Below are 21193 nucleotides of genomic sequence, written 5' to 3'. Positions count from 1 at the left end.
TTACACTAGCAAAATGATTTAAATGTTTTTTTTAAAAAAATAATGTTAAGCAGATATGAGTGGTGGCTGCTAGGGCAGCAATTAACCACAGTATGCTGTGTAAGCCAAAAACACACAGGCCTGAAAGAAAATGAAATTAGATTACACTAGCAAAATGATTTAAAAGTTGTTTTTTTTAAATTTAAAATAATGTTAAGCAGATATGAGTGGTGGCTGCTAGGACAGCAATTAACCACAGTATGCTGTGTAGGAAAGAAACACACAGGCCTGATAGAAAATGAAATTAGATTACACTAGCAAAATTATTTAAAAGTTTTTTTTTAATTTAAAATAATGTTAAGCAGATATGAGTGGTGGCTGCTAGGACAGCAATTAACCACAGTATGCTGTGTAAGCCAGAAACACACAGGCCTGATAGAAAATGAAATTAGATTACACTAGCAAAATGATTTAAAAGGTTTTTTTTAAATTTAAAATAATGATAAGCAGATATGAGTGTGGCTGCTAGGTTAGCAATTATCCACAGTATGCTGTGTAAGCAAGAAACACACAGGCCTGATAAAAAATAAAATTAGATTACACTAGCAAAATTAGTTAAAAAAATGTTTTTTTAAATTTAAAATAATGTTAAGCAGCTATGAGTGGTGGCCGCTAGGGCAGCAATTAACCACAGTATGCTGTGTAAGCCAGAAACCCACAGGCCTGATAGAAAATGAAATTAGATTACACTTGCAAAATGATTTAAAGTTTTTTTTTTTTAAACTTAAAATAATGTTAAGCAGATATGAGTGGTGGCTGCTAGGGCAGCAATTAACCACAGTATGCTGTGTAAGGCAGAAACACACAGGCCTGATAGAAAATGAAATTAGATTACACTAGCAAAATGATTTAAAAGGTTTTTTTTTTAATTTAAAATAATGTTAAGCAGATATGAGTGGTGGCTGCTAGGGCAGCAATTAACCACAGTATGCTGAGTAAGCCAGAAACACACAGGCCTAATAGAAAAAGAAATTAGATTACACTAGCAAAATTATTTAAAAGTTTTTTTTTAATTTAAAATAATGTTAAGCAGATATGAGTGGTGGCTGCTAGGACAGCAATTAACCACATTATGTTGTGTATGCCAGAAACACAAAGGCCTGATAGAAAATGAAATTAGATTACACTAGCAAAATGATTTCAATTTTTTTTTTAAATTTAAAATGATGTTAAGCAGATATGAGTGGTGGCTGCTAGGGCAGCAGATAACCACAGTATGCTGTGTAAGCCAGAAACTCACAGGCCTGATAGAAAATGAAATTAGATTACACTATCAAAATGATTTAAAAGTTTTTAAAAAAATATTAAAATAATGTTAAGCAGATATGAGTGGTGGCTGCTAGGGCAGCAATTAACCACAGTATGCTGTGTAAGCCAGAAACACACAGGCCTGATAGAAAATGAAATTAGATTACACTAGCAAAATGATTTAAAAGGTTTTTTTTTTAATTTAAAATAATGTTAAGCAGATATGAGTGGTGGCTGCTAGGGCAGCAATTAACCACAGTATGCTGAGTAAGCCAGAAACACACAGGCCTGATAGAAAAAGACATTAGATTACACTAGCAAAATTATTTAAAAGTTTTCTTTTAATTTAAAATAATGTTAAGCAGATATGAGTGGTGGCTGCTAGGACAGCAATTAACCACATTATGCTGTGTATGCCAGAAACACAAAGGCCTGATAGAAAATGAAATTAGATTACACTAGCAAAATGATTTCAATTTTTTTTAAAATTTAAAATGATGTTAAGCAGATATGAGTGGTGGCTGCTAGGGCAGCAGATAACCACAGTATGCTGTGTAAGCCAGAAACTCACAGGCCTGATAGAAAATGAAATTAGATTACACTAGCAAAATGATGTTAAAGTTTTTTTTTAAATTTAAAATAATGTTAAGCAGATATAAGTGGTGGCTGCTAGGGCAGCAATTATCCACAGTATGCTGTGTAAGCCAGAAACACACAGGCCTGATAGAAAATGAAATTAGATTACACTAGCAAAATTATTTAAAAGTTTTTTTTTAAAATTTAAAATAATGTTAAGCAGATATGAGTGGTGGCTGCTAGGGCAGCAATTAACCACAGTATGCTGTGTAAGCCAGAAACACACAGGCCTGATAGAAAATGAAATTTGATGACACTAGCAAAATTATTTAAAGTTTTTTTTTTTAAATTTAAAATAATGTTAAGCAGATATGAGTGGTGGCTGCTAGGGCAGCAATTATCCACAGTATGCTGTCTAAGCCAGAAACACACAGGCCTGATAGAAAATGAAATTAGATTACACTAGCAAAATTATTTAAAAGTTTTTAAAAAAAAATTAAAATAATGTTAAGCAGATATGAGTGGTGGCTGCTAGGGCAGCAATTAACACAGTATGCTGTGTAAGCCAGAAACACACAGGCCTGATAGAAAATGAAATTAGATTACACTAGCAAAATGATTTAAAAGGTTTTTTTTTTTATTTAAAATAATGTTAAGCAGATATGAGTGGTGGCTGCTAGGGCAACAATTAACCACAGTATGCTGTGTAAGCCAGAAACACACAGGCCTGAAAGAAAATGAAATTAGATTACACTAGCAAAATGATTTAAAAGTTGTTGTTTTTTTAATTTAAAATAATGTTAAGCAGATATGAGTGGTGGCTGCTAGGACAGCAATTAACCACAGTATGCTGTGTAAGCCAGAAACACACAGGCCTGATAGAAAATGAAATTAGATTACACTAGCAAAATGAGTTAAAAGTTTTTTTTTTAAATTTAAAACAATGTTAAGCAGATATGAGTGGTGGCTGCTAGGGCAGCAATTATCCACAGTATGCTGTGTAAGCCAGAAACACACAGGCCTGATAGAAAATGAAATTAGATTACACTAGCAAAATGATTTAAAAGGTTTTTTTAAAATTTAAAATAATGTTAAGCAGATATGAGTGATGGCTGCTAGGGCAGCAGATTAACCACAGTATGCTGTGTAAGCCTGAAACACACAGGCCTGATAGAAAATGAAATTAGATTACACTAGCAAAATTAGTTAAACATTTTTTTTTTTAAATTTAAAATAATGTTAAGCAGATATGAGTGGTGGCTGCTAGGGCAGCAATTAACCACAGTATGCTGTGTAAGCCAGAAACACACAGGCCTGATAGAAAATGAAATTTGATGACACTAGCAAAATTATTTAAAGTTTTTTTTTTAAATTTAAAATAATGTTAAGCAGACATGAGTGGTGGCTGCTAGGGCAGCAATTATCCACAGTATGCTGTCTAAGCCAGAAACACACAGGCCTGATAGAAAATGAAATTAGATTACACTAGCAAAATGATTTACATTTTTTTTTTTAAATTTAAAATAATTATAAGCAGATATGAGTGGTGGCTGCTAGGGCAGCAATTAACCACGGTATGCTGTGTAAGCCAGAAACACACAGGCCTGATAGAAAATGAAATTTGATGACACTAGCAAAATTATTTAAAGTTTTTTTTTAAAATTTAAAATAATGTTGGGGCGGAGCCTAGCCACGAACGCTGATGGCTGCACACTGAAAGTGCTCTGACACCCATGCACTCTCAGCATAAGGCTAAATGCAGCATACAGCACTAATTTATATATAAATAAGATCCTCTGACTCAGGATATTAGACTGCTTCACGGTTTCAACTTATTCTGCAGTGAGCACCGAATGAGAGGAGCGGCGCAGGGTGAGGCCTGTAAGTAAAGACAACCGGAACCCCGGCCTATCAAGCCCTGCGCTTCCGACACAATACGGAGCAGTACACCTCAATACCTCGGCTGAAGCAGACATACCGGACAGTCGTGAGGCTATTGGTAACCATTGACCCACATACTGACCGAGAAGGCCCACAGTCCAAAACGATCGACAGAGAACGCTGACATCCAGATACTGAAGGGGCATACGGATACCGCTCGCCAGTAAGGACAAGCCAGGCCCAGACTCAGGCCATCACAAGAAGAGGCGATCCGCTTGGATAGTGGGACACAGACCTGATAAGCGTGAGCACCGAACGAGAGGAGCGGCGCAGGGTGAGGCCTGTAAGTAAAGACAACCGGAACCCCGGCCTATCAAGCCTTGCGCTTTCGACACAATACGGAGCAGTATATCTCAATACCTCGGCCGAAGCAGACATACCGGACAGCCGTGAGGCTATTGGTACCCATTTACCCACATACTGACCGAGAAGACCCACAGTCCAAAACGATCAACAGAGAACGCTGACATCCAGATACTGAAGGGGCATACGGATACCGCTCGCCAGTAAGGACAAGCCAGGCCCAGATTCAGGCCATCACAAGAAGAGGCGATCTGCTTGGATAGTGAGACACAGACCTGATAAGCGGTGAGTGGCGCCAATAAGCGCGATATACACTTGGGCCTTACATTTCAAAAACCCTGTAACGTCAGTGTTAAGACACATATTTAGGTGGCCGGAGGTCAAAGACATAATACACAAGATATATCTGTCAGGCTGAATAGGAACATTGAGACATTCCAGAGATTACCAAAAGGGCAAGAAACAACAGATACAAATAGGCCTGTACTTTACCTCACCTCATTTTTACTTTCCCCTATACATGGTCATTGAGCCTCTCTCCCTGTAGCAACCCTCACAACTACTTGTGACCTGGCAGCACCCAGAGCTGCTAGCAAAGCACACACTGTGAACTGTAAAATATGTCAACTAAAAGGGGACCCAAACCACCAAAAGCTTTACAATCAGCAAGCATGGAAAGCTATTTAATATCAACGGATTCAGGACAGGGCGCACAAAAAGATCCTCCAGATATAGCCAACACGCAAGAAGCTATCCACCCTTCTAACTATGACCCTAAACAATCTGGATATGTCACAAAAGAAGATATTAGGCACCTGTCCTCTAAAAATGACATAAAAGCAGCCATATTAGAAATGAGAAATATGTTTGGAGAACTCAAAAAAGATATTGCCAATATAGATCATAGGGTTACATTAGTGGAGGAGTCACAAGAGGTTCTGCGCTCAGATGTGCAACAAAATTCTAGCTGCATGCAATCGCAGGAAGCAACTATCCTCAATCTAAATGAAAGAATTGAAGATCTAGAAAATAGGAGTCGTCGGAACAACCTAAGGGTGCGGGGTGTCCCCGAAACAGTAACCCCAACAGAACTAAACGACTACATACAGAGGCTCTTTAAATGCATCAAAAACAGCCCTGGGGATGATGATATACATGTTGAGAGGGCCCACAGAGCCTTAAGGCCAAAACCACCGGCCAGGGCCCCACCCAGAGACATTATTATTAAGCTCTTGTCTTACAGGGACAGGGAAGATATACTCCGACACGCCAGAAACAAACAACCACTAACGCATGAAGGAGTAGAGATTCAAATATACACAGATTTATGCCCTGCAACCCTGCAAAAGCGAAGGGAGATGCGCTTTATTACAATGAACCTCAAAGATCAAAGGATCCCTTATAGATGGGGCTTTCCAACCTGCATAATAGCATCAAAAGATGGAGCCACGGCCACGTACCGCACGATAGCTGATCTTCCAGCCTTCAATCAAACCCTTGGAACACAGATCAGGCCATTGGGCCCTGCAGCGGACCCAATACCCGTGAGAGAAAATCGCAGAGCAAATGAAGACCCTCATGGTAGAGGGCCCATCTGAGCCCATCATCTCTTCACTGAGGAGATACACCGTTTGTACTTGAGCAGAACTGCTAAATTTGCTGTGATCTATGTACAGCTGATACCACGTCCAGGATCATGCTTCCCATACAAGACAGATAAGTACATGGAAATATACTGTGTTATTTGCCTTTTTTCCTTTAATTCTTTAGTTCGCACACTTCTGGATGTGACTTAAGTTCAAGGTCTGTTTAAAGGCCTCACAGTCCAAAAGTCTAACTTACTGCAGCCAGGTTTATCTATAAACATTAGAACCAGATGTAAGAAAATATGTAATACCCCTTATTGGGATAAATTAATACACCTGCCATTTGTAGGCGGGAGATAAATAAGCCTGGAACTCCAGTGGACTAGAGACTATTGGAGCTATACAGTAGCGGCAATACTCATACTACGGACTGCAAAGTTAAAATAATTTCTGTTACTGTTTTTCTTCAGTTACTGCTGGGGAAATATACATGGCAGCTTACACTGGGGAAATGTTCTTATTTTTTTACAGTTCAGTTCATGGAAAGTTTATTCACTATTGTCTATCAGTTGTTAGTGATTGCTCATATTTTAGACCTGTTTTGAGGAGTCTATTGTTGGGATGTAAAATATTATGGTTGTACTCATGATTAGCAACGTAAATTTAAAACAAAGATGAGCCAGACATCACCCTGGTTTGACTAGATACACATACCACTCAAACAAGGGTTATTGATGAGTTCAGGGATCTAGAAACTGCGATAATGCTAAGGTTACACTGAGGTGGCAAGCACTACTGAGATTACTACGCCACTGCCACGCTTGCTGTTAGTGTTTAAGCTAAATTGTTATATAATATTTGAGTTCAGCGTCCTACTGGATACACTACAGCTCACGATACATACATGACAGCCCCTAGGATTAAACTACTTTACACAAGCACTACCGATAAACGTAGAGATGCTGGCTCATACTTAGGCAATACTTCTACCCTATTATAGGACACCTTAGCCCCCATAGAAACATTACCATATAGTCACGTGGCAGAGACAATTAAAACCCCCATGTCACACTAAAGACTCTTTAAATCAAACAAAGATACACCATGATACACATCATTACTCACACTAAGAGAAGTCACTCTGTGACGCTAACTGAAACTCACCGCAACCCTATAGAAAGATGTAGTTCTCTCATGTGTCAACCAAATCTATTTAAATATAACTCTATGTTAGATAAATTACTGAGTAAATCAAAGTCAATGTTATAAGTTATGTATATTGATTGCTGTGTTTGCCTACAAGTTATAATGTTAATAGAGATAATTCATTTGCTGAGAGTGTAGGGGTTACTACCCCCATTGTTAGATTATCTTTACTCTAGTCTGATAGAGTTGGACTCTATACTTACTATTCTCTTTTTCTTCTCACATTTCCTCACCTTATCCTGTATATTTTCATATACTAGAGAACTCTGTTTCCCCCCTCTTCTTATCTACTTTTCTCCCCCCCCCGTATCCTGCTTTTTCTTGGCACTAACCACATAAAGTTATCCTTATAATCTAGTCTTTTCTCCTCCCACTTACCTACCTTCGCCACCTTCCCCTCCCCCTTTCTTTGTATCCTCCCTTCCACAAACCCTACTCCCCTCTCTCCCTCTTCCCCCCCCCCCTTTTTTTTTTTTTTTTTTTTTTTTTTTTTTTTCTTCTCTCTCCTCATATAGCTTCCCTATACCACTCACCCTCTCCTATTTTTGAAGCTACCAGTTAGCACAATGAGGGGCATACGGGATCACACCATAGACTTAATCACAATAAATGTTAAGGGATTTAATAGCCCCGGAAAGAGATCGATTGTCACCAGAGATTTACATAGAGTGGGGGGAGACGTTGTGTGCCTCCAGGAGACGCACTTCTCTAAATTCAGAGAACCCAAATGGTATAATAAGCAATTCCCAACAGCTTACTTTGCATCCGGCCCCATTAAAAAAAATGGGGTAGGGATCCTTATTGGGGCTGGTGTGCCTCTCCGGGTGGAGCAGGTCATAAGAGACCCAGAAGGCAGGTACTTAATCTTAATTGGCACTTTATATGGCAACTATGTAACGCTTGTTAGCGCGTACTTCCCGAATACAGCACAAGATGTCTTTTTAAAAAAATTAACGAACGAAATTTTAGAGACACAAAAGGGAGTACTCTTTATTGGTGGTGATTTCAATCTTTCATTCTGCCCCATGTTAGACACCTCAGATGGGCTATCTAGCACTAAACACAAGATAGTCAAACAGATGTCTAAATGTCTTAGAGATTTGGTCATACACGATGTTTGGCGCACATTGCACCCAAACACTAAAAACTATTCCTTTTACTCCCACCCCCATGGGAAATACACCAGAATCGATTATATATTTACAGACTCAGCGGGGCTCTCTAGCATCACTAGCAGCAACATAGGTCAGATCACCTGGTCTGACCATGCCCCAGTGAGGTGTACCATTGAATGGCCTGAGATGCCAATTACCCCATTTATATGGCGCCTGGATGAGTCCCTGCTGGATGAGCCCTTACTAAGACAGAAACTGGATAGTACCATCCAGGAATATTTTCGCAATAATTCAGAAGACGGACTAGCAGAAACGACGGTATGGGAAGCACATAAGTGTGTTCTGAGAGGAGAGTTGATTAGACATGTATCCGCGCTCCGTCGGGAACAGAAATCTCGCTATGCCGCACTACTTGAAAAAGTGGCACAAGCCGAAGCCGTTCATAAAGAACAGCCGACTGACAGAGCATTGCAAGCTGATCTTGCTGAAGCAAAATCGGCTCTATTGCAACATCTCCAGAAAGAGCAACAAATTAAAGCTCTTCGGATACGACAATATTACTTTGAACAGAGCAACAGGGCAGGGAAATTCCTTGCACGAGCTCTGGCACGCCAGAGACTTAGAACTTATGTATACGAAATCAAGGATCACCATGGGGAGACACACAGAGAAGGACCGGCTGTAGCAGACACGTTTTGTGGCTTCTACGAAGCCCTATACAATCTTCGTCCTAGGGAACCGGAGGAACGGGACAAAATTCATAATAATGACCAGGGAAATGATATCGTAAACTACCTACAAGGTATTAATATGCCTTGTCTGTCTCGAGACGAAATGGAGCAACTTGAAGCACCATTCACTATAGAAGAGATCCAGAGAGCGATTAAGCGCCTGCCAGGAGGTAAAAGTCCTGGGCCAGATGGCTTTGGCATGCGTTATTACAAAACATTCCGAGACAGACTGGTGCCTCATTTGCTTACGATGTTTAACCAATTATCAGACGGCACCAACCTACCAAGTTCCATGCTTGAAGCACATATCACGGTCATACATAAACCCCCGAAACCTGAGAATCTACCCAGCAGCTACAGACCCATCTCGCTTCTTAACTCGGACGTAAAAATCTTAGCAAAAATGATAGCTAACCGTCTTGCCAGACTGTTGCCGCAATTGATCTCTACAGATCAAGTGGGATTTGTTCCGGGCAGAGAAGCCCGGGATAATACCCTTAGAATATTACAATTGATTTCTCACGTAGGATATAACTCGGCTCCGTTGGCACTTGTGTCCACGGATGCTGAGAAAGCATTTGACCGGGTGAATTGGTTATTTATGCGACATACCCTGACAAAACTGGGATTCGGTGACGGTATTATAAGAACGATCTTCGCGCTATACTCGACGCCTAGTGCTAAGGTGCGCGTTAATGGAATGCTCTCGAGACCTTTCCGGATCTCTAACGGGACGAGACAGGGGTGCCCATTGTCACCCCTGCTATTCGCCTTAGTAATCGAGACTTTAGCTTGTAGGATACGTAGTAATCCTAACATAATGGGACTGGTTGTCGGGCACAAAGAACATAAGTTGGCCATGTATGCGGACGACGTTCTAGTGACGTTGTCAGATCTATCTACCTCGCTTCCAGCCCTATTGACTGAATTCGCAGAGTTTGGACGGGCTTCGAATTTCCAGCTTAACCTTTCCAAGTCTGAAATCATGAACATCTCTATACCGACAGACGAATTTAGGAAAGCATGTGATAATTGCCCACTTAGCGTCGCGAAACATCGTTTAAAGTATCTCGGGATCTTTCTGAACCCGAAGATCCCTGATATGGTTGATATGAATTATAAGCTGATTAGAGACGCTGTGACAGATGATATGGCAAGATGGAGGAACAAATCCATCTCATGGATGGGTCGCATCCATGCGGTTAAAATGAATGTCCTACCAAGGATTCTCTATATCATGCAAGCACTCCCTCTCACATCAGCACTACCCTTCATCCACCAGATACAATCAGAAATAGAGACATACATCTGGAAAGATATAAAACCGAGAGTCAGGAAACAAACAATGTACCTACCCAGAGATAGGGGAGGAGCTGGAGTTCCCTTACTTAAAACATACTTTAAAGCAATTATAGTACAGAGATTGGTCCATTGGTGCCACAATCAATCAGATAAAGCTTGGGTAGAACTGGACCGAGAACTTCTGCAGAGAAGAAATGTAGGCGCTCTTGCATGGATGTTAGCAGAACACCGAACACCCCTGATCGAGCAATACCCATTATTAAAAGATGTGTTCTGCATATGGGACTCATCGATCAAGCAGGACAAATATATCTCTTCTATTCCTTCACCGGTGACACCAGTGTTTGATAACGCAGAAAATGCCTTAGCAAACAGAATACAGCCCCAGAGACATACATATACGCTGGCAGAAGCCGCCATATCTAATGCTTTTCATCAAGGCAAGATACAGAACCAGGAAAAACTACAAGAGTGGGATGCATGGCTATTCTCCTCTTGGTTTAGAGTAGCGCAGTTTCATCATTATGTAAATGGGCATAAGGATAAATCCCTCTTTATGAGAGAAAAAACACCTCTGGAGCACATCTGCACTATGTCCCAGGTGCCTGGTCATTTAATATCACGCCTGTACAAATTATTGCTCACAAGCAGTGATGAACTCCTGCCCTCTTATACGAAAGCGTGGAGTACAGACCTTAACCTAGACATTACCTCAAAAGATTGGTTACAGATTTTCAATAAAGCAAAAAAAACCTCAGTCTCGATGAGATTACAAGAAATGCACTTTAAATTTCTGAGCCGATGGTACATGACTCCACAAAGGCTAAGTAAAATCTACCCACAAATGAGTGGGGACTGTTGGAGGGGCTGTGGAGAGTCTGGCTCAATAATGCATATCTGGTGGACGTGTCCGCGGATCCAGGAATTTTGGATAAGAATTTATGCCGAATGCAGCCGGCTTCTCGAGATAATATTGCCTCCAAACCCAAACAATCTGATATATCATGCTCTTCCCAGAATGGTGGTGGAAGCGAAGCATAGGCTGTTCTTACTAATGTTAAACGGTGCCAAGAGCTTAATACCAAAATATTGGAAATCTGTCAATGTGCCGAGCCTGAATGAATGGAAACATGGGGTCAGAGACCTGCTTGGTTTGGAGAGGTTTCACTACCTCAAGACTGGAAAACTTGCAATACATGAACATATGTTATTGATCTGGGAAGGTAAAAATGTATGAAAGCCTAAAAGGATCTAAACCAATCTGGATTACCTGGGATGGCGTGTCCTGGGGGTGCACATAATAAGCCGTTTAGGAGGGGAAATGAGATTAGAGATACCGTTTAGACTATAACCCTGGATTTACCCCAGTTTTGAAAACTGATCGCCTACAGTGCTGATCACCGCCCCTCTACCCTTGTTTACCTTAGCCCCCTCAAACACCCCCCTTCAAAACTCCCTCCACCACCCTCTCTCCTTTTTTTTTTTTTTTTTTTTTTTTTTTTTTTCTCTCACCCTTCCCTCTCTCCACTCCCCAACCGGCCTTTTCTCCTTCCTATACTTACTTTAACTCTTCTTCCTGTTTCTTCTTATTTTCCACCACCCATATAGGGTATGCCTTAATACCCATGAAAATGTAATACTTTGATGATATGCAGCCATGCTGTATATTATCACGCTCCTGAATGTAAACAGTGTACCAGAAATATAATCTTTAAGCGCTATTAGAGATATACTATAATTGCACTATGTATACAGTTTAATGTCTTCATGATGCTTGCTTTGAAGTTACTGTTGATTTTTCAATGTTTGTTTTACAATGCTGGTCACTCAATAAAGCTTTATTTTTGAAAAAAAAAAAAAAAAAAAAATTTAAAATAATGTTAAGCAGATATGAGTGGTGGCTGCTATGGCAGCAATTATCCACAGTATGCTGTCTAAGCCAGAAACACACAGGCCTGATAGAAAATGAAATTAGATTACACTAGCAAAATGATTTTCATTTTTTTTTTTAAATTTAAAATAATGTTAAGCAGATATGAGTGGTGGCTGCTAGGGCAGCAATTAACCACGGTATGCTGTGTAAGCCTGAAACACACAGGCCTGATAGAAAATAAAATTAGATTACACTTGCAAAATTAGTTAATTTTTTTTTTATTATTTAAAATAATGTTAAGCAGATATGAGTGGTGGCTGCTAGGGCAGTAATTAACCACAGTATGCTGTGTAAGCCAGAAACACACAGGCCTGATAGAAAATGAAATTAGATTAAACTAGCAAAATGATTTAAAGTTTTTTTAAAAAAAATTAAAATAATGTTAAGCAGATATGAGTTGTGGCTGCTAGGGCAGCAATTAACCACAGTATGCTGTGTAAGCCAGAAACACACAGGCCTGATAGAAAATCAAATTAGATTACCCTAGCAAAATGATTTAAAAGTTATTTTTTTAAATTTAAAATAATGTTAAGCAGATATGAGTGGTGGCTGCTAGGACAGTAATTAACCCCATTATGATGTGTATGCCAGAAACACAAAGGCCTGATAGAAAATGAAATTAGATTACACTAGCAAAATGATTTCAATTTTTTTTTTACATTTAAAATGATGTTAAGCAGATATGAGTGGTGGCTGCTAGGGCAGCAGATAACCACAGTATGCTGTGTAAGCCAGAAACACACAGGCCTGATAGAAAATGAAATTAGATTACACTAGCAAAATGATTTAAATGTTTTTTTAAAAAAAATAATGTTAAGCAGATATGAGTGGTGGCTGCTAGGGCAGCAATTAACCACAGTATGCTGTGTAAGCCAGAAACACACATGCCTGAAAGAAAATGAAATTAGATTACACTAGCAAAATGATTTAAAAGTTGTTTTTTTTAAATTTAAAATAATGTTAAGCAGATATGAGTGGTGGCTGCTAGGACAGCAATTAACCACAGTATGCTGTGTAGGCCAGAAACACACAGGCCTGATAGAAAATGAAATTAGATTACACTAGCAAAATTATTTAAAAGTTTTTTTTTAATTTAAAATAATGTTAAGCAGATATGAGTGGTGGCTGCTAGGACAGCAATTAACCACAGTATGCTGTGTAAGCCAGAAACACACAGGCCTGATAGAAAATGAAATTAGATTACACTAGCAAAATGATTTAAAAGGTTTTTTTTAAATTTAAAATAATGTTAAGCAGATATGAGTGTGGCTGCTAGGGCAGCAATTATCCACAGTATGCTGTGTAAGCCAGAAACACACAGGCCTGATAAAAAATAAAATTAGATTACACTAGCAAAATTAGTTAAAAAAATGTTTTTTTAAATTTAAAATAATGTTAAGCAGCTATGAGTGGTGGCCGCTAGGGCAGCAATTAACCACAGTATGCTGTGTAAGCCAGAAACCCACAGGCCTGATAGAAAATGAAATTAGATTACACTTGCAAAATGATTTAAAGTTTTTTTTTTTTAAACTTAAAATAATGTTAAGCAGATATGAGTGGTGGCTGCTAGGGCAGCAATTAACCACAGTATGCTGTGTAAGGCAGAAACACACAGGCCTGATAGAAAATGAAATTAGATTACACTAGCAAAATGATTTAAACGTTTTGTTGGTTAAATTTACACTAATGTTAAGCAGATATCAGTGGTGGCACTATTCACAGTATATGCTGTGAGCCTCACACACAGGCTGAAAGCCAGGCAAATGCAAATAAAATTACAATTAAAAAAATCAAAAAACAACTGAAGTTATAGCCCTAAAAAGGGCTTTTTGGGGTGCTGTCCTTACAGCAGAGATTAGATGAGTCCTTCAGCACTGTAGTGGACACTAAATACACTAGCCTAGCTATCTATGTCCCTTTAATGTCAGCAGCAGCACCACTAAAGCTCCTCTCACTAAGAAAGCAAGATCGTAATGAATCTACAATGGCTGCTGCCAAGGATCTGGGAGGGTCTGTGAGGGAGGGTCTGCTGCTGATTGGCAGAAATGTGTCAGAAGGCTGTGAGATACAGGGTCAAAGTTTCCTCAATGTTGACACAAAGGGGTCGGATCGAACATCGCATATGTTCGCCCACAGCGGCGAATGCGAACAAGCTATGTTCGCCGGGAACTGTTCTCCGGCGAACAGTTTGTGACATCACTAGTTAGGACCTGTTAACGCTGCTTTTTCAGCCTAACCCACAACTCCTAATCTAGCCGTATTTACCTTTGTGTATAGGGAGAAAAAGCATTTTTTGAGGACAATGGATTGTGGATTCAGTTAACAAAATCAACCCTAATGAAGCATTTTCATGTAAATTTAACATTCTGGAGCTGGTATAGCAGGTTGTTTAACATTGAGAATTGTTTCTATAAAATAATGGGTGCTTCCATGTTTTTAATCCTAAATATAAAATGCTGTTTTTTCTCCTCTCATATTCTCTGATAAACTGATAATTTAACTGTCTCATAGAGTTTTATATCCCTCTAATGTTGCTATTTTCCATACAGATACTGTTTGCACACATTAGTGGCTTTTTATATAAGTCCCTCCTTAGAAGAGATTAAATAAGTGCAAAACTGAATTTTAATATGGTGTCACACATTTTTTTAGAGAAGTAAAAAATTACACTTATTTTTATCTTAATTTTTTTAACATAATGAAATACATATATATGCTATTCTCATTCTAATCATGCCTTTTATTACATCATTATAGCAAGCATTTATTAAGTTTTAATGTCCTTTGAAGCTAACCTTTGGGTCCTAGCTTATGCATTGATTTATATACTGTCTGAATGCAAAATGTTAAAAAAAATAGCCCAGGTGTTTGTATGTGTTTGTATCTGTGTGGTGTGTAGGTGTATGCATCTGAATGACTGTGTATGTATTTTGTGAACAATGCCTGTGTATCTTGTGTGTTGTATGAGTGTGTATGTTTATGTGGTTTGTATATAATGATAAGCTGAAAATAAATGACTTAAACTTTTCTGACCTCTAGGCTACCTAGCCTCTCGCTCCAATTTTGGTATCACATATACGGCGTTGCATACAAGTTACGTCCGTATATTTTACCCGTCGCTCTCAATTTTTACTCCCATAGGCTAAAATGGGACTGCGTTGTAAATCAGTATCCAATATCCAGCGCAAGGCCTAATGTGGCGAAAAAGGAGACATCCTACTCCATTTTTACCTCGCCATAAAAGGCAGCCGTAGCAGGCCTTGCGCTGAGTATGGGAGCACCGTAACGCCCAAAAATGCCTTGAAAAATAAACTAACACCTAACGCATGCGCAATGTCTATCTACCTGTCAACCGCAACCCCCCACCGCAATAACTAATAAAGTATATTAACCCCTAAACTGCCATAGCCCCCACCGCAATAAACCTATTCTAGTATTAACCCCTAAACCGTCATAGCCCACACCGCAATAAACCTATTCTAGTATTAACCCCTAAACCCCCATAGCCCACATAGCCTATTAAATCTATTAACCTCTAATCTGCCGCAGCCAATGTCGCCGCCACTATAATAAAGTTATTAACCCCTAAACCTAAGTCTAACCCTAACACCCCCCTAACTTAATATTATTTAAATAAATCTAAATAATATTACTATTATTAACTAAATTAATCCTATTTAAAACTAAATACTTACCTATAAAATAAACCCTAAGATAGCTACAATATAATTAATAATTACATTGTAGCTATTTTAGGATTTTTTTTTTTTACAGGCAACTTTGTATTTATTTTAACTAGGTACAATAGCTATTAAATAGTTAATAACTATTTAATAGCTACCTAGTTAACTACAAATTTACCTGTAAAATAAATCCTAACCTAAGTTACAATTACACTACACTATCATTAAATAAATTAAATTAATTAACTACAATTATCTAATATTAAATACAATTAAATAAAATAAACTATAGTACAAAAAACAAACACTAAATTACAGAAAATAAAAAAAATTACAAGAAGTTTAAACTAATTACACCTAATCTAAGCCCCCTAATAAAATAAAAAAGCCCCCAAAATAATAAAATTCCCTACCCTATACTAAATTACAAATAGCCCTTAAAAGGGCTTTTTGCGGGGCATTGACCCAAAGTAATCAGCTCTTTTACCTGTAAAAAAAGAAATACAACCCCCCCAACATTAAAACCCACTACCCACACACCCAACCTTACTCTAAAACCCACCCAATCCCCCCTTAAAAAAATCTAACACTATCCCCTTGAAGACCACCCTACCTTGAGCCGTCTTCACCCATCCGGGCAGAAATCTTCATCCGATCCGGGCAGAAGAGGTACTCCAGCTGGGCAGTAGTCTTCATCCAAGCGGCATCTTCTATCTTCTTCCATCCGACGAGGAGCGGCTCCATCTTGAAGACATCCGACGCGGAGCATCCTTCCTGGCTGACGACTAACCGACAAATGAAGGTTCCTTTAAATGATGTCATCCAAGATGGCGTCCCTTCAATTCCGATTATCTGATAGAATAGGAAAAATCCTATTGGCTGATGCAATCAGCCATTTCGATTGAAGTTCAATCCAATTGGCTGATCCAATCAGCCAATAGGATTGAGCTTGCATTCTATTTGCTGATTGGAACAGCCAATTGAACGGCTTAGATTAGGTGTAATCAGCCAAAAGCATTTTTCCTACCTTAATTTAGATTGGCTGATAGAATTCTATCAGCCAATCGGAATTGAAGGGACGCCATCTTGGATGACGTCATTTAAAGGAACCTTCATTCGTCAGTTAGTCGTCGGCCAGGAAGAATGCTCCGCGTCGGATGTCTTCAAGATGGAGCTGCTCCTCGTCGGATGGAAGAAGATAGAAGATGTTGCTTGGATGAAGACTTCTGCCCAGCTGGAGGACCTCTTCTGCCCAGATCAGATGAAGACTTCTGCCCAGCTGGAGGACCTCTTTTGCCCAGATTGGATGAAGACTTCAGAATTGGCTGTGTGAAGACGGCTCAAGGTAGGGTGGTCTTCAAGGGGTTAGTGTTAGGTTTTTTTAAGCGGGGATTGGGTGGGTTTTAGAGTAAGGTTGGGTGTGTGGGTGGTGGGTTTTAATGTTGGGGGGGGGAGTTGTGTTTCTTTTTTTACAGGTAAAAGAGCTGATTAATTTGGGGCAATGCCCCGCAAAAAGCATTAGCATTTGCCTGGCTTTCAGCCTGTGTGTGAGGCTTACAGCATATGCTGTGATTAGTGCCACCACTGATATCTGCCTAACAACATTTGTTTAAATTTAACCAACAAAAATTTGAAATTATTTTGCTAGTGTAATTTATTTTCATTTTCTATCAGGCCTGTGTCACACAGCATATACTCTGGTTCATTGCTCTGTGCCAGCCACCAGTGGTCATATCCGCTTATAACATTATTTTAAATAAAAAAAAAACTTTTAAATCATTTTGCTAGTGTAATCTAATTTCATTTTCTATCAGGCCTGTGTCTGTCAGGCTCACACAGCATATACTTCAGTTTTTTTTCAGTCTTTTGGTTAATTGCTTTGTGCCAGCCACCAATCATATCTGCTTCACCTTATTTTAAATTTTTTAAAAAAACTTTTAAATTATTTTGTTAGTGTAATCTAATATCATTTTCTATCAGGCCTGTGTGTTTTGCTGACTTACAGAGCATACTGTGTTTAATTGCTGCCCTCCCTAGTCTCCCTAGTCCCGACTCATATGTGTTTAACCTTTTTTTAAATTCCCCCCCAAAAAAACTTTAAATCATTTTGCTAGTGTAATCTAATTGTATTTTCTATCAGGCCTGTGTGTATCTGACTTACAGAGCCTACTGTTTTTAATTGCTGCCCTTCCAAGGCTATCAGCCACGACTCATATGTGCTTAACCTTTTTCTTTAAATTAAAAAAAAAAATCTTTAAATCATTATGCTAGTGTAATCTAATTTTATTTTCTATCAGGCCTGTGTATAACTGTCTATCTGACTTACAGAGCATACTGTTGTTAATTGCTGCCCTACGTAGCAGCCAGCCAGTGCCACCACTCATATCTGCTTAACATTATTTTAATATTAAAATATAAACTTTTAAATTATTTTGCTAGTGTAATCTAACTTCATTTTCTATCAGGCCTGTGTTTTTCTCACTTACACAGCATATTGTGTTAATTTGCTGCCCTACCTAGCAGCCACGACTCATATCTGCTTTACATTATTTTAAAGTAAAAAAAAAAAATTTAAATCATTTTGCTAGTGTAATTTAATGTCTTTTTCCATCAGGTCTGTGTATTTCTGGCCCACATCATATAGTGTTACAGTTTATTTTTTTATTTTTTTTCCACCACTTATATCTGGTGTAACAACATTAGTGTAAATTTTATTTAAATTTTTTTTTAACATCAGTCCTCTTCTAGTGTTATTAAATTTTAGTAGCCAGGCTGCCATTAGTGCCAGCCTGTGTGTCAGGCTGCCAGCATATACTGTGCCTACTTCCATCCTCAGTGCCAGTCCACCACTCCTATCTGTTGTAACATAACATTAAATGTTTTAAAAAAAAAACTTTTACATCACTCTTCGAGTGTTATTTAATATTAGTTCACAGGCCAGCCTGCCACCACTAGTGCCAGCCTGTGTGCCAGGCCCACTTGCCAACTAGTTACACCAATCACAGTTGTTGTAACAGTATTGTTAATATTTAAAATTAAAAATTGTTCAATTGTGAATCATCAGTTTGCTCGTGCCATTGAATTGCACTTACCTCCTGCCTGCCAGCCTGTGTGCCAGGCCCACTTGCCAACTAGTTACACCAATCATAGTTGTTGTAACAGTATTGTCAATCTTTAAAATTAAAAATTGTTTGATTGTGAATCATCAGTTTGCTTGTGCCATTGAATTGCACTTTCCTCCTGCCTGCCAGCCTGTGTGCCAGTCCTAACTAGCCAATTAGTGCCACCAATCATATTTCTTGTAACAGTATAGAAATTTTTTTAAATCATAAGTTTTTTGACTGCAAATCTTCAGTCTCCTAGTCCATTGAATTGCAGTTTCCTCCTGCCTGCCAGCCTGTGTGCCAGGCCCACTTGCCAACTAGTTACACCAATCATAGTTGTTGTAACAGTATTGTTAATATTTAAAATTAAACATTGTTTGATTGTGAATCATCAGTTTGCTTGTGCCATTGAATTGCACTTTCCTCCTGCCTGCCAGCCTGTGTGCCAGGCCCAACTAGCCAATTAGTGCCACCAATCATATTTCTTGTAACAGTATAGAAATTTTTTTAAATCATAAGTTTTTTGACTGCAAATCTTCAGTCTCCTAGTGCCATTGAATTGCAGTTTCCTCCTGCCTGCCAGCCTGTGTACCAGGCCCACTTGCCAACTAGTTACACCAATCATATTTGTTGTAACAGTATTGTTAATATTTAAAATTAAACATTGTTTGATTGTGAATCATCAGTTTGCTTGTGCCATTGAATTGCACTTTCCTCCTGCCTGCCAGCCTGTGTGCCAGTCCCAACTAGCCAATTAGTGCCACCAATCATATTTCTTGTAACAGCATTGAAAAAATTGTAAATCATCACTTTTTTGACTGTGAATCTGCAGTCTACTAGTGCCCTTGAATTGCATTTTCCTCCTGCCTGCCAGCCTGTGTGCCAGGCCGACTTGCCAACTAGTTACACCAATCATATTTGTTGTAACAGTATTGTTGATATTTAAAATTAAAAATTGTTAGATTGTGATTGTGAATCATCAGTTTGCTCGTGCCATTGAATTGCACTTTTCTCCTGCCTGCCTGCCAGCCTGTGTGCCAGGCCCAACTAGCCAATTAGTGCCACCAATCATATTTCTTGTAACAGTATTGAAAAAAATGTAAATCATCACTTTTTTGACTGTGAATCTGCAGTCTACTAGTGCCCTTGAATTGCATTTTCCTCCTGCCTGCCAGCCTGTGTGCCAGGCCGACTTGCCAACTAGTTACACCAATCATATTTGTTGTAACAGTATTGTTAATATTTAAAATTAAAAATTGTTAGATTGTGATTGTGAATCATCAGTTTGCTCGTGCCATTGAATTGCACTTTCCTCCTGCCTGCCAGCCTGTGTGTCAGGCCCAACTAGCCAATTAGTGCCACCAATCATATTTCTTGTAACAGTATTGAAAAAATTGTAAATCATCACTTTTTTGACTGTAAATCTGCAGTCTACTAGTGCCCTTGAATTGCATTTTCCTCCTGCCTGCCAGCCTGTGTGCCAGGCCAACTTGCCAACTAGTTACACCAATAATATTTGTTGTCACAGTATTGCTAATATTTAAAATTAAAATTTGTTAGATTGTGATTTTGAATCATCAGTTTGCTCGTGCCATTGAATTGCACTTTCCTCCTGCCTGCCAGCCTGTGTGCCAGGCCCATTAGCCAATTAGTGCCACCTATCATATTTCTTGTAACAGTAATTAAAAAAAATTGTAAATCATCACTTTTTTGACTGTGAATCTGCAGTCTCCTAGTGCCATTGAATTGCAGTTTCCTCCTGCCTGCCAGCCTGTGTGCCAGGCCCACTTGCCAACTAGTTACACCAATCATATTTGTTGTAACATTATTGTTAATATTTAAAATAAAAAATTGTTAGATTGCAAATCATCAGTTTGCTCGTGCCATTGAATTGCACTTTCCTCCTGCCTGCCAGCCTGTGTGCCAGGCCCACTAGCCAACTACTGCCACCAATCATATTTCTGGTAACAGTATTGAAAAAAAATTAAATCATAACTTTTTGGACTGTGAATCTTCAGTCTCCTAGTGCCATTGAATTGCAGTTGCCTGCCTGCCAGCGTGTGTGCCAGGTCCACTTGCCGTTCCCAACTAGTGCCACCAATCATATTTGTTCTAACAGTATTGTCAATTTTTTGTAAAAATAATTTTTGGACTAAGAAGCATGACTCAGCTAGTTTAATTTAATTGCAGTTGCCTTCCTCCCAGCGTGTGTGCCAGACAGGCCCATTTGCCAACTAGTGCCAACAATCATATTTGTTGTCACAGTACTTCTAATATTTAAAAAATAAACATTTTTGACTTTGAAACATCAGTCTTTTTTTTGTTGTCAGTCTCACAGCGTATACTGTGCCCACTTGCCCAGTGCCCCCACTCATAATTTGTGTAATAGTATTGTAAGTGTACATTTAAAAAAAAATGACAGGCAG

This window comes from Bombina bombina, chromosome 2, assembly GCF_027579735.1.
Source record: "Bombina bombina isolate aBomBom1 chromosome 2, aBomBom1.pri, whole genome shotgun sequence".
NCBI classification, from domain to species: domain Eukaryota; kingdom Metazoa; phylum Chordata; class Amphibia; order Anura; family Bombinatoridae; genus Bombina; species Bombina bombina.
The sequence above is the reverse complement of the archived record's forward strand: the minus strand, read 5'-3'. Positions refer to the sequence as shown.